The sequence below is a fragment of the Coregonus clupeaformis genome, chromosome 15, assembly GCF_020615455.1.
Source record: "Coregonus clupeaformis isolate EN_2021a chromosome 15, ASM2061545v1, whole genome shotgun sequence".
In the NCBI taxonomy this organism is placed as follows: domain Eukaryota; kingdom Metazoa; phylum Chordata; class Actinopteri; order Salmoniformes; family Salmonidae; genus Coregonus; species Coregonus clupeaformis.
In genome coordinates, this window is record NC_059206.1 from 36,453,642 (window position 1) to 36,468,597 (window position 14,956).

Genomic DNA, 14,956 nt, shown 5'->3' on the forward strand with positions numbered 1-14,956 from the left:
TAAGTCTGGCTGTGAGTGATGGAAAAAAAAAATTGGCCTCAGCAACAATTATTTGAATCATTCAATGGATGTTATGTGCACAAAGGTGATGACTAAAGTGTCTTAGGAATGTTCAAATCTGACTTCTCTATGTGGCCGGGTACGGAAATTGTCTTTCTGGGCCGGACGTTAGTTAAACTGCAGTACCAAAGCAAAACTGTAGGAGCAGTCGAAACTGTGCTTCTAGACCGGAACCCTGGCCCCTTGGACAAAGAGCAATGAGGCAATTTTCATTGTTTGCACTAATAAAAAATGTGCAATGAAGTATGCAAAGTGAAAAAAATACTTATCAATGAATTAAACGGGATAGGTAATGTTGCCAATGAAATCAGAATCAATTGGTGCAGTCCGATATGGGAACAATGCAAATAGTCCGGGTAGCCATTTGATTAGCTGTTCAGGAGTCTTATGGCTTGGGGTAGAAGCTGTTAAGAAGCCTTTTGGACCTAGACTTGGCGCTCCGGTACCGCTTGCCGTGCGGTAGCAGAGAGAACAGTCTATGACTAGGGTGGCTGGAGTCTTTTACCATTTTTAGGGCCTTCCTCTGACACCACCTTGTATAGAGGTCCTGGATGGCATGAAACTTGGCCCCAGTGATGTACCAGTCAGGATGCTCTCGATGGTGCAGCTGTAGAACTTCTTGAGGATCTGAGGACCCATGCCAAATCTTTTCAGTCTCCTGAGGGGGAATTTTTTATTTTTTTTATTTCACCTTTATTTAACCAGGTAAGCCAGTTGAGAACAAGTTCTCATTTACAACTGCGACCTGGCCAAGATAAAGCAAAGCAGTGCGATTAAAAACAACAACAACACAGGGTTACATATGGAATAAACAAAAACGTACTGTCAATAACACAATAGAAAATAGAAAATCTATATACAGTGTGTGCAAATGTAGTAAGTTATGGAGGTAAGGCAATAAATAGGCCATAGTGCAAAATAATTACAATTTAGTATTAACACTGGAGTAATAGATGTGCAGAAGATGATGTGCAAATAGAGATACTGGGGTGCAAATGAGCAAAATAAATAACAATGTAAATAACAATATGGGGATGAGGTAGTTGGGTGGGCTAATTACAGATGGGATGTGTACAGGTACAGGCTTTATCGTGCTCTCTTCATGACTATCTTGGTGTGTTTGGACTATGATAGGTTGTTGGTGATGTGGACACCAAGGAACTTGAAGCTCTCAACCTGTTCCACTACAGCCCCGTCGATGGGAATGGGGGCGTGCTCGGTCCTCTTTTTCCTGTTGTCCACAATCATCTCCATTGTCTCGATCACGTTGAGGGAGAGGTTGTTGCCCTGGCACCACACGGCCAGGTCTCTGACCTCCTCCCTATAGGCTGTCTCATCGTTGTCGGTGATCAGGCCTATGAGAGAGAGAGATAGAGAGAGAGAGAGTGTTTGTGGTGATATTGTTCCATAATAATGGATTGAAGAGTTTTTTATGTGAGTTGATGCCTATTTGATGGCATCTGGTTGACATCAGATTTCTTTAATTAATTAATTTAATTAAATCCTTTATTAAAGGGGCAATCTTGGATTGGTACATATATTTTTGGACCTTAAAATTATTAATATATAGCCACTGATTCTTGAAGAATATAACTTTTAGAAATGCCATCAGAACTCAAAATGTATGCTTGTTTTACTCGAAATTGAGCTCAGGTGCATCCTGTTTCCATTGATCATCCTTGAGATTTTTCTACAACTTGATTGGAGTCCACCTGTGGTAAATTCAATTGATAGGAAATGATTTGGAAAGGCACACATTTGTCTATACAAGGTCCCACAGTTGACAGTGCATGTCAGACCAAAAACCAAGACATGAGGTCGAAGGAATTGTCCGTAGAGCTCCGACACAGGATTGTGTCGAGGCACAGATCTGGGGAAGGGTAGCAAAAAATGTCTGCACCATTGAAGGTCCCCAAGAACACAGTGGCCTCCATCATTCTTAAATGGAGGAAGTTTGGAACCACCAAGACTCTTCCTAGAGCTGGCCGCCCGGCCAAACTGAGCAATCGGGGGAGAAAGGCCTTGGTCAGGGAGGTGACCAAGAACCCGATGGTCACTCTGACAGAGCTCCAGAGTTCCTCTGTGGAGATGGGAGAACCTTCCAGAAGGACAACCATCTCTGCAGCACTCCACCAATCAGGCCTTTTATGATAAGGTTGTAATCGCTGCCAAACGTGCTTCAACAAAGTACTGAGTAAAGGGTCTGAATACTTATTTATTTTTAATACATTTGCTACAATTTCTAAAAACCTGTTTTTGCGTTGTCATTATGGGGTATTGTGTGTAGATTGATGAGGGGTAAAAAATATTTCATACATTTTAGAATAAGGCTGTAACGTAACAAAATGTGTAAAAAGTCAAGGGGTCTGAATACTTTCCGAAGGCACTGTACATATATTGGGATGAGATCTCGGCCCACTGCAACTCACTCCATAGGATAACTAGGTTTATATTTTGTAGGCCCCCTAGATCAAAGTTCTTTGCTGATTCACATCCAGACATATAAACAATAAGATGATATAGCTTGTGAACTTCAGAGGCGATCAGACCCATTGTCATTTTTGTTGATATGGAATATGTAGAAGGAAGCATCTAACTCACAGCAAGCTGATCAGAGGTTCTCTTTATTCATTTTTATTTTTTGAGGGGATAGATCAGCTTTAATATTCCAGACAGATTGTGGCTTCCATCAATGTAATTGAGCTCCTGAGTGGCGCAGTGGTCTAAGGCACTGCATCGCAGTGCTAACTGTGCCACTAGAGATCCTGGTTCGAATCCAGGCTCTGTCGCAGCCGGCCGCGACCGGGAGACTCATGGGCGGCGCACAATTGGCCCAGCGTCGTCCAGGGTAGGGGAGGGAATGGCCGGCAGGGATGTAGCTCAGTTGATAGAGCATGGCGTTTGCAACGCCAGGGTTGTGGGTTCGATTCCCACGGGGGGCCAGTATAAAAAAAAAAAGATATGTATTCACTAACTGTAAGTCGCTCTGGATAAGAGCGTCTGCTAAATGACTAAAATGTAAATGTAATTGTCTGCATCATTTCCAATCTCCCATATATAAACTCAGCAAAATAGGAAACATCCTCTCACTGTCAACTGCGTTTATTTTCAGCAAACTTAACATGTGTAAATATTTGTATGAACATAACAAGATTCAACAACTGAGACATAAACTGAACAAGTTCCACAGACATGTGACTAACAGAAATTGAATAATGTGTCCCTGAACAAAGAGGGGGTCAAAATCAAAAGGAACAGTCAGTATCTGGTGTGGCCACCAGCTGCATTAAGTACTGCAGTGCATCTCCTCCTCATGGACTGCACCAGATTTGCCAGTACCGGTACAGAGTCAATGTGCGGGGGCATAGGTTAGTCGAGGTAATTGAGGTAGTATGTAAAGTACCAGTCAAAAGTTTTAGAACACCTACTCATTCAAGGGTTTTTCTTAATTTTTACTATTTTCTACATTGTAGAATAACAGTGAAGACATCAAAACTATGAAATAACACAAATGGAATCATATAGTAACCAAAAAAGTGTTAAAAAATCAAAATATATTTTATATTTGAGATTCTTCAAATAGCCACCCTTTGCCTTTATGACAGCTTTGAACACTCTTGGCATTCTCTCAACCAGCTTCATGAATAGTAGTCACCTGGAATGCATTTCAATTAACAGGTGTGCCTTCTTAAAAGTTAATTTGTGGAATGTATTTCCTTCTTAATGCATTTAAGCCAATCAGTTGTGTTGTGACAAGGTGGGGGGGGGGGTATACAAAAGATAGTCCTATTTGGTAATAGACCAAGTCCATATTATGGCAAGAACAGCTCAAATAAGCAAATAGAAACGACAGTCCATCATTACTTTAAGACATGAAGGTCAGTCAATACGGAACATTTCAAGAACTTTGAATGTTTCTTCAAGTGCAGTCGCAAAAACCATCAAGCGCTATGATAAAACTGGCTCTCATGAGGACTGCCACAGGAATGGAAGACCCAGAGTTACCTCTGCTGCAGAGGATAAGTTCATTAGAGTTACCAGCCTCAGAAATTGCAGCCCATATAAATGCTTCACAGAGTTCAAGTAACAGACACATCTCAACATCAAATGTTCAGAGGAGACTGTGTGAATCAGTCCTTCATGGTCGAATTGCTGCAAAGAAACAACTACTAAAGGAAACCAATAAGAATAAGAGACTTGCTTGGGCCAAGAAACACGAGCAATGGACATTAGACCGGTGGCAATTTGTCCTTTTTTCTGGAGTCCAAATTGGAGATTTTTGGTTCCAACCGCCGTGTCTTTGTGAGACGCAGTGTGGGTGAACGGATGATCTCCGCATGTGTATTTCCCACCGTTGTAGTGGGCGATGAGGACGGAGTCAGGCGCAAGAGGTGTGAATCACACATGCAGAGAATAAGGTTTATTCGTCCAATACAGCAGTTCGCAGCAATGCGAAAACCAAATACAATGCGACTTCAATGCGCACTGAGCAAACAAAGCACAAGGGTGAATATCCCGGCGACAAAAGTAACATGAATGCTCAACCGAGCTAGCGACACCTCCACATGGAAACAATCACACACAAAGACATGGGGGGCAGAGGGAATACTTATACAGGGACTGATGAGGGGATATGAACCAGGTGTGTGTAACAAGACAAAACAAATGGAATGATGAGATGAGATGAGGAGAGGCAGTGGCTAGAAGGCCGGTGACGATGAACTCCGAAGCCTAACCGAACAAGGAGAGGAGGCAGCTTCGGAGGAAGTCATGACAGTACCCCCCCCCCCCCTTGACGCGCAGCTCCAGCAGCGCGCCGACACCGGCCTCGTTGACGGCCAGGAGGACGCGAAGCTGGGCGAGCCGGATGGTGACGGTGGAAATCCCGCAACAGGGAGGGATCGAGAACATCCTTCACCGGAACCCAGCACCGCTCCTCCGGGCCGTACCCCTCCCACTCCACGAGGTACTGAAGGCCCTCTACCCGACACCTCGAATCCAGGATGGAACGGACGGAGTACGCCGGGGCCCCCTCACCTCAGACTCCTGGAGTGGACCAGTCACCACCGGCCTGAGGAGAGATACGTGAAACGAGGGGTTAATACGGTAATCAGGACTTTGAACGGCCCCACAAACCGCGGGCTCAGCTTCCGGTAGGGCAGGCGGAGCGGCAGGTTCCGGGTCGAGAGCCAGACCCGATCACCCGGTACAAAGACCGGGACTGTGGCGGTCAGCGTTGGCTTTCTGGCAACGCACGGCGTGCTGCAGGTGAACGTGGGCGGCGTTCCACGTCTCCTCTGCGCGCTGAAACCAGTTGTCCACCGCAGGAACTTCGGTCTGGCTCTGATGCCACGGAGCCAGGACCGGCTGATACCCTAAAACACATTGGAAGGGTGATAGGTTAGTGGAGGTATGGCGGAGAGAGTTCTGGGTATATTCGGCCCATGGCAAGAACACCGACCACTCCCCCGGCCGGTCCTGGCAGTAGGACCGCAGGAACCTACCCACATCCTGATTCACCCGTTCCACCTGCCCATTAGATTCGGGGTGAAACCCAGAGGTCAGACTGACCGAGACCACCAGACGTTCCATGAACGCCTTCCAGACCCTAGACATAAACTGGGGACCCCGGTCAGACACGATGTCCTCTGGCACCCCGTAGTGCCGGAAGACGTGAGTAAACAGGGCTTCCGCAGTTTGCAGGGTCGTGGGGAGACCGGGCAGAGGAAGGAGGCGGCAGGCTTTAGAGAAACGGTCCACAATGACCAGGATGGTGGTGTTACCCTGAGAGAGGGGAAGATCTGTTAGGAAGTCAATCGATAAGTGGGACCATGGCTGTTGTGGAACTGGTAAGGGATGTAACTTACCCGCTGGAAGGTGCCTAGGTGCCTTACTCTGGGTTCACACCGAGCAGGAGGTGACATACACCCTCACGTCCTTAGCCAAGGTAGGCCACCAGTACTTCCTGGTCAGGCAGCGCACTGTACGGCCGATGCCTGGGTGACCAGAGGAGGGGGACGTGTGTGCCCAATAGATCAGACGATCACGGACACTAGACAGCACGTACCGCAGCCCAGCTGGGCACTGAGCTGGAGATGGCTCTGTGCGTAACGCCCGCTCTATGACCCAGTCCACCGCCCACACCACCGGCGCCCCAATGCAGGAGGCCGGGAGTATGGGGGTGTTGTCTATGGGCCTCCCCTCTGTGTTATACAGCCGTGACAGTGCGTCTGCCTTCACGTTCTTTGTGCCTGGTATATAGGACAACGTGAAATAAAACCGGGTAAAGAACAAGGCCCACCTGGCCTGGCGAGGGTTCAGCCTCCTCGCTGCCCGGATGTACTCCAGGTTACGGTGGTCAGTCCAGATGAGGAAAGGGTGTTTCGCCCCCTCGAGCCAGTACCTCCACGCGGTCAGGGCTCTGACAACAGCCAACCGCTCCCGATCACCAACGTCAAAGTTCTGCTCTGCCGGGCTGAGCTTCTTAGAGAAGAAGACACAGGGGCGGAGCTTGGGTTGCGTGCCCGAGCATTGGGATAGGACAGCGCCTACCCCTACCTCGGACGCATCCACCTCCACTACGAACGGCAATGATGGATCGGGATGGGCCAGTACCGGGGCTCAGTTGAAGAGAGCCCTCAGGTTACTGAAAGCCCGGTCAGCCTCAGCAGACCAGCGGAGCCTGGACTGCCCATCCTTCAACAGAGAGGTGATGGGAGCTGCGACCTTGCCAAAGCCCCGGATAAACCTCTGAAAGTAATTGGCAAAGCCAATGAAGCGCTGCACCTCCTTTACCGTAGTTGGAGTCGGCCAATTACGCACAGCGGAAATGCAGTCTCCCTCCATCTCCACACCTGAGGTGACGATGTGGTATCCGAGGAAGGAGACGGATTGTCGGAAGAACATACACTTTTCTGCCTTGGCATACAGGTCATGCTCCAACAGTCGGCCCAGCACTCTTTGAACCAGGGACACATGCTCGGCGCGCGTAGCGGAATACATCAGGATGTCATCGATGTAGACCACCACACCGCGACCAAGCATGTCTTCAAACACCTCGTTCACAAAGGACTGGAAGACTGATGGAGCATTCATCAACCTGTACGGCATCACCACATATTCATAATGCCCTGTGGTTGTGCTAAATGCTGTCTTCCACTCTTCCCCTTCCCGGACACGCACCAGGTTGTACGTGTAGCGTGGTTCGTTCTGCGTTGTGTACTTTTAATTAGGACGCTGCCACAACTGGAGGTCTGCTGGTTGGATTATTTTTATTTGCCCTGCACACGAAGAGACAACACACAATATGTTAGCCCTTGGTGCAGTCACGGCTCTCGGGCACCTTGCTAGTTGAAGGTCAGGCAAAGAGAACCCAGGTGCTGCGTGCACACATTCAGTGCCCAACAGCACACTATACAATACAAGTAAAATGATATAAAACATAATTCGGACAAAATAAAAGACATACCTGCACACGAAGAGACAACACAATATGTTAGCCCTTGGTGCAGTCATGGCTCTCGGGCACCTGCGTGAGCACATGGAAACTCACTCAAACACTGTCCCAAGTACTCACAAGTTACAATAGGTACCCTAATTAGCGAGCTCGGTGAAACGTGTTAACATAAATCTTTATATTGTCCACATTGTAACAAAACCTATAGTTGCGTAACGGCACTTTGTGTAACATTACCACAGTTTTATATTGACAAATTATGGAGCCAAGGATAACACACCTTTCTAGTTGATGGTCAGGCAAAAGAGAACAATAAGAGGGTACGCCCGAGTGGCGCAGTGGTCTAAGGCACTGCATCGCAGTGCTAGCTGTGCCACTAGAGATCCTGGTTTGAGTCCAGGCTCTGTTGCCAGCCGCGACCGGGAGACCCATGGGCGGCGCACAATTGGTCCAGCGTCGTCCAAGGTAGGGGAGGGTTTGGCCGGCAGGGATGTGGGTTCGTTTCCCACGGGGGGCCAGTATGAAAAAACAAACAAAAAACTAAACAAACAAAAAAACATGTATGCATTCACTAACTGTAAGTCGCTCTGGATAAGAGCGTCTGCTAAATGACTAAAATGTAAATGTAATGTAATGTAAGTACAGATAACCCGCGATGGACCAAATCAAAATATACAAAACCTTTACAATCAGGTGTATTTACAAAATGGATATAAAAAAATGTTTGTACACCAAAAAATAACATTAGCTATGCAGCTGTAATTAAAGAAAGAGAACACATTTTATTATTATTATTATTATTAAATTATTAACATCCCCTCTTGACCTGGCCTACTTGAACTGGTCCTTATGTGCAACTTGGTGCATAATCTAGGGGAACAACATCACACTACTAAATTCACCCCCACTGTTTTACACTAGATTATAAACACAAAACAAAACACATTACCTCGAAGGTAACAAAGCAAAGAAAGAAAAAAAACATTTCACACCCACATGGCGGCAGAGTAACCCAGTGTAGTCCCTTCATTCTAGACCCACAAATTGTCGATCAGCTGGAAAGCTATCCCGTGAAGGATTAGAAAAAATAAGAGGTAGCTAAGTCGCTTTGGATAAAAGCGTCTGATAAATGGCTTAATATTATTATTATTATTATTATAATCCCTTATTCAACCGTATACAAAAAATGCCAAATACATTTTAGGCTGATGAACTACACACAAAGTTACATGAATTGTCAAAAATATTAGACAAACCCACAAATCACTCTAAGACCCACTTAGATTACCACATAAACAAAGAAAGGAAAAGGTAGGCAATATCCTACCGTCACTGAGAAACCAAGAACTGTTTCATTTCCTGTGTAGACATAGTTTGGATTAGCCTATTCACTGGCTTAATAAGTCTACCTAGTCTAGTCCGAACACCCTCACCCAAAAACCTAGCAGGAATGTCACGGACAGCACTAACCGTGCTCAGAGGTCTAACCTCAGGTTGGGGAGTACTACAGATCGGCATATCCTGAGCCAGCACACTTTCAATTACAGACTAGTAGTGTCAGACGACTGATCAGAATCCTGGTAGATTGTCACAGACCACACTGACGAAGCATCTTCAACCAAGTTAACAACATCTGTCACAGCACCATTCCCACTGAATGAAGTTTCACTATCAGAACTCTTGTAGGCTTTGGGAATTTCTCTCTGGTGCACTTCTGCTGAGCACACCTCACTCAAGGGGACTTCATACGGTTGTTCCACTTCACTTCCATCAGCTAGGACTTCACCATCCTCTTGGAGTATCCTCCCAGAAGACTCAGGAAGGCTTGCTACCCATTGCGTCACTCCCATCCATTTTGCTGGATGCTACAGACATCTCAGAGATCACGTCACCACTCGATAGAGATCCGTGACCCTCAGGTTCCTCCCAAGAAGGCAAAGGCAGAAAGTTGACTGGCATAATCAGGTTCCTATGCACAGTTTTTATGCGTCCAGTGGTAGGGTGTTGTATACGATATGTGTTCAGTGAGCTGTTCTTCGCAACAACTATGTACACCGCACTGTCCCAGCGATCAGCCAGTTTCTTCTTGCCCCTTTCTCCCTTGTTAGCAAGTAGAACTCTGTCTCCCTTCTCTACCGAATGACCCTTCGACCGTCTATTGTAGACCTCGGCTTTTCCCTTTGTTGCTTACTGGCATGCTGTTGGGCCAATGTCATGGCCTCTCTCAGATCCTCACCCAGAGACTGGATATACTTATCCACATCTACCGTGTCCCCATCCAACAGCACATCTACCGGCAAACTAGGGGTGCGTCCAAACATCAAGAAGAAGGGCGGAAACCCAGTAGTCTTGTGAACAGTGCAGTTATAGGAGAATGTCAATGTGTTCAACATCTGAGGCCATTTAGCCTTGGACCTAGCTGGCAGAGCTCTAATCATCCCACCCAGTGTGCGATTCAGACGTTCTGCTTTGCCGTTACCCATGGGATGATGAGGTGTGGTGTGGGACTTTCCAACACCAGATAACTGAAGTAATTCTGCAATAAGTAAACTCTCAAAGTTAGCACCCCTGTCAGAATGGATACAATCAGCGAACCCATAAATGCAGAATAAATTATTCTAGAGAACACGAGCAACAGTCTTAACAGACTGGTTTGAACATGGATACGCACAGGCCAGCTTAGTAAAGTGATCAGTCACTACGAACACATCAATAGACTTGTTGTTTGAATCTTCTGCAGTCCAGAAATCAATACACACGAGTTCCAAAGGTGCCGTTGTCACAATGGAGACAAGTGGAGCTCTTGCTTCAGGCTCAGGTGCTTTACTCAACACGCATCTCTTACAGTGGGCCACGTATTCCTTGACATCCTTTTCCATAGAGTCCCAGTAAAACCGCTGTCTTGTAAGCCACAATGTGCGCTTCTGACCCTGATGATCATCATGAACTCCCTTCAACACATGGCCTCTCAAAGACACAGGTACGACATACTGGAATATTTTCTTCTTACTCACTGGGTGTTTTTTGACACGATACAGAATCCCTAACTGCGTGGTGAGTTTTCCCCACTGTCTTAGAGTATAAACTGTTTCATTAGCTTCAAGGACTCGCTCTCTCCTAGATGGACGCCTGCCTCTATCTACAAAGAACATGACTCTGCTGATGACAGGATCCAGTGACTGGTTATCATACAGCTCCTTGTGTGCATAGACAGGTAAAGGGCTCTGACCCATGGACATCAACTTCTCAAGGTGCTGCACATGTGAAACGGCCCTCACTGTGGCACCATCATCCCATCGGCGGTGAGCATGGAGGACAGCAGACACCTCTTCACAGGAAACCAACCCACTGACATCGTCTCCAGCTCTACTCAACTCACTCCCAGGAGCCAGAGACGTTCCACAGCCAGCCTCGAGCTGTTCACAGGAGAGGCGGAACATGTCTTGAACATCATCCAGTCGAAGACCTCTGGCTTCCTCCAGCAGGACATCATATGGAATTCTTGTCATTCGGTGCAGAACTGTGGAGCGGACAAATGGCTCTCTGCTCAAAGCATCAGCAACGACATTCTTGGGACCTGGTATGTACTGGATATCAAAATCAAAAGGTGCCAGCTTTGCAACCCATCTCTGCTCGCATGCATCAAGTCTCGGTTTTGTAAGAATATATTTGAGTGGATTGTTGTCGGTCCACACAGTAAACTTATGCCCTCGCAGCCAATGGCTGAATTTATCATGAATGGCCCATTTCATGGCTAGAAATTCCAGCCGGTGAGCAGGATACTTGGATTGTGCATGATTAAGAGATTTACTAGCAAAAGCTATTGGCCTGGCTATGGCCGTCCCATCTTGCACTTGGGATAGTACAGCTCCCAAACCACTAGTAGATGCATCCACAGAAAGTAAAAATGGCTGAGAAAAATCTGGGTGAGCCAGCAGTGCCTGGTCAACTAGTGCTGATTTCAAAGCTTCAAAAGCGAGTTAACATTCAGCAGTCAGTCTGCAGCAGTGAGCCTGCGAGAGGGACCAGGCCTCCTCCTACCCTTGCCTCTCCTAGGCTTCTTCTGACCTGTAGTTAGCTGAAACAATGGCCTAGCAACCATGGAACCATTTTCAATGTAGTGCTGATAGTATTATACCATACCAAGGAAATAACAGATTTTGCTAGGAGACGGAGTGACACCATCAGCTTCCATCATCTCACTCTCAGTCACATTCAAAATAGTTTGAACTTTATCAGGGTCAGTGGCTATACCCTTCTGAGAAATGATGTGGCCCAAAAACTTAACAGACCTCCTCAAAAATGTGCACTTAGACGGAGACAGTTTAAGATTGTGCTCCTGCAACCGCTGAAAAACCATCTCAAGTCTCTGCAGACTCTCTTCCTCCATCTTAGCAAAAACCATCAGATCATCCAAATAACAAAGGAGACATAGAAAGTTTTGGTCACCAAAGATGGTCAGCATCATTCTCATAAAAGTATCCGGGCTGTTGCAGAGGCCCTGAGGTAACCGATTGTACTCGTGCAGACCTAATGGAGAGGAACATGCAGTGTATTTCTTATCCTCTTCATGCAGTGGCACGTTATAATACCCTGACGTCAAGTCCATTGTGCTGAAGAAGGCATTACCTCCCAGCGCGGCCAGTACATCAGCCTGATGAGGCAGGGGATGAGCATCCTTTACTGTGCGGGCATTTAACCACCTAAAGTCAGGACACAGGCGCAAGTCCCCATTCTTTTTCCATACCAGCACCAATGGTGAGGCATACTCGCTGCTGGATTGTCTGACGATTTCCTTTTCCTTCATACCATCCTGTGTTTCCCTGAGTTTTTGGGGATGAGCTGGAGAAAGCCTACGATAAGGTAATCGAAATGGGTGGTCATCAGTCAGCCGTATGTTATGGCAGAACTCCTTTGCCTCACCACAATCTAGGCTATGTCTAGAGAACACTGTGTCATACTTCCCAATTAAATTGACAAGTTTATCTTTCCAGAACTGTGAAACTGGACACTCCTCAACAGACAGGCCTTGAAGTCCAAGATTGCTCAGTGTACTGTTGCCATTAACTACACTGCCACCAACTGAACTCTTAGCTGTCAGACTGCCATGTGAGCTGTCACATTGAACTTTTGCCACGTTCTGGTAAGCTGCTTGCTGCTTGACATCATCAAAATCCTCCAATGCAATGCAAGGGTACACATCCGCCACTTTAGCATTTCGTCTCAGGGTAACTGGCGATGTTGTTGGATTCACAATCTTCACAGGGAGCCATCCATCCCCCCACAGAGGCGTAACTACTCTCCCCACTAATATGTGTCGATTCACACAACGAGGTGTGCTGGGCTCGACAACAACAGTACTGCCCACAGAGAGTTTTGTCTTTGGGGATAGGCGGCCCCACACCAGATGCTTACTCATGGGTTTGAGCGTTACTGCTCTCTTCAACTTAATGGTGCCCACTTTATCTGGGATGGAGTCTCCTCTCCATCTCTCCAGATTTGACAGGAGACGCAGGAAGTGGCTGTCATCACACTGGCTAGAGGAACCTGGTGTACCCACCACCCACCAGTAGCTGTCATTTGATTTGAACTGTCTAATCAGAGATTTCAACACATTAGTGCCCACAATGAGTTCATCAACCTGCCCATCTACAATAAGCACTGGGACTACATAGCTGTAATTTTTCACACAAAGTCACACATGCCCACTGGGTTAGTTTGCGTCCCACCACAACCCACCAGGATGATGTCTGAAGGAGCTAGAAAGTACCACTCCTGCCTCCCTCAAACGAGGTACAATATCTGCGCGCAGAGTAGTAGCCATGGACCCACTATCTAACATCCCCTTCAGCTCAACTTTATCCTGTACTAGCACAGTGGTGTAAAACAAACTGTCATTCTGAGTAATTCTCATTGTGTTCTGAAAAATGACTGTGTTGTACTTGGGTACTGACTCACAAAAGTAAGAATAAACAGATTGGATATCATCATCAGTGGAGGAAAAATAAGACTGCCCCACATTGCCCTCCTCAGAACGGAGGCTTTCTAGTTTTCCTGAGACCTGCCAGTCTGTCCACATCCAGGGCTCTGTCGCTGCCCAGTCTCACTACAGTCAAAGCTCATGTGGCCCGGAGAGAAGCACTTGAAGCACAGCTGGTGCATCTGACAGTGAGCCTTGGTCCAGTGATTAGTGCTTCCACAGACAGCGCACTCACGCTGACGTTTGTGGAACTGTTTACGGGGCCCTCTGTTCACAGACTGAGTATTGCTGACAAGAGCCTTCTCTAACAAAGTCAAAACTTTCTCAAATGTCCCACCCTCAGATACAGATGGTGCCTGGTCTGGTTCACGGCCACATTGAGAAAAAGATGACACATTAGGTCTGTTCACAGGACCCACTCCCTCCTGGGGGGAGTCAAAGACGGCAGCCACCTGCTGTGAAAGTTGTGTTCTACATGCTTTACGTTCCCTTAACAGTTCATCCAACCGATCCTGTACTTCACTGGCTGTCCAGTCATGAAGGGGTTTGCTCTTGAACACTTGGGCCAACTTTATCAGGACAGTTGCGTACAAACATGACTGTCAACTCTGAGCACTGATTGGGTAAGGTCCTGCCCTCACTTACAAGGTACTGTTAAGCTGCCTCTGCAGCTTTGTTAAGCCTAATCCAGAAATCTAGTGGACCCTCATTAGCATATGGTTTGATTGAATAGAAATCAGCTAATGGCATACCTGAGCAGACAGTATCCCCAAAGTGTTGCTTGAGAACACTGAACACCGCCTTAACATCTGTGACAACAGGGTTGTTACGCATCCAGACTTTGGTCACATCCCGTGCCCTTCCCATGAGCCTAGACATCCCCTCCCCAACATTCTCAGACCCAGTGTAACCCCTCTTCTCTAGGTAGACTCCCATTAGCTCCTCCCACTCCAGGACAGAGTACTTATCTGAGCCATCACCCCTAAAGAAAGGTGGAGCACTAACATCTGACTTCACAACCAGATTCAGCTTGGACGCATCAATAAAGGTTGACCCACACTGCTCAGGCAGGGGAAACTGCTGGGGTTGGTGAGGGGGACGGGCAGGAGAAAGACTTGAAACCCCAGGCTGCAGTAAACTCGCTCTGATAGATTCTCCTATCTCTGAACCAATCTGCTTAATAAGGTCACTAAGCTGACTCGGAGGCGTCCCATTATTAATGAGGACTGTGGATGATGGTACATCAAAAGACACAGTTGGGATACCCTGGTCAGGTGGAATAAACAGCCTACCCCTCCCAGTGCTTGCAAACTCAGGACTAGCAAACGCTCTACTCCCAGGAGCTGACTGTACAATTGGTGTAAATGGAAGGACACCCCTCCCTCTACCCACACTAAAATCCCCAGCATAACTCATCTTATGGACTTGAGAGTCTTCCATGGCTCAACAGAGCACTAAAA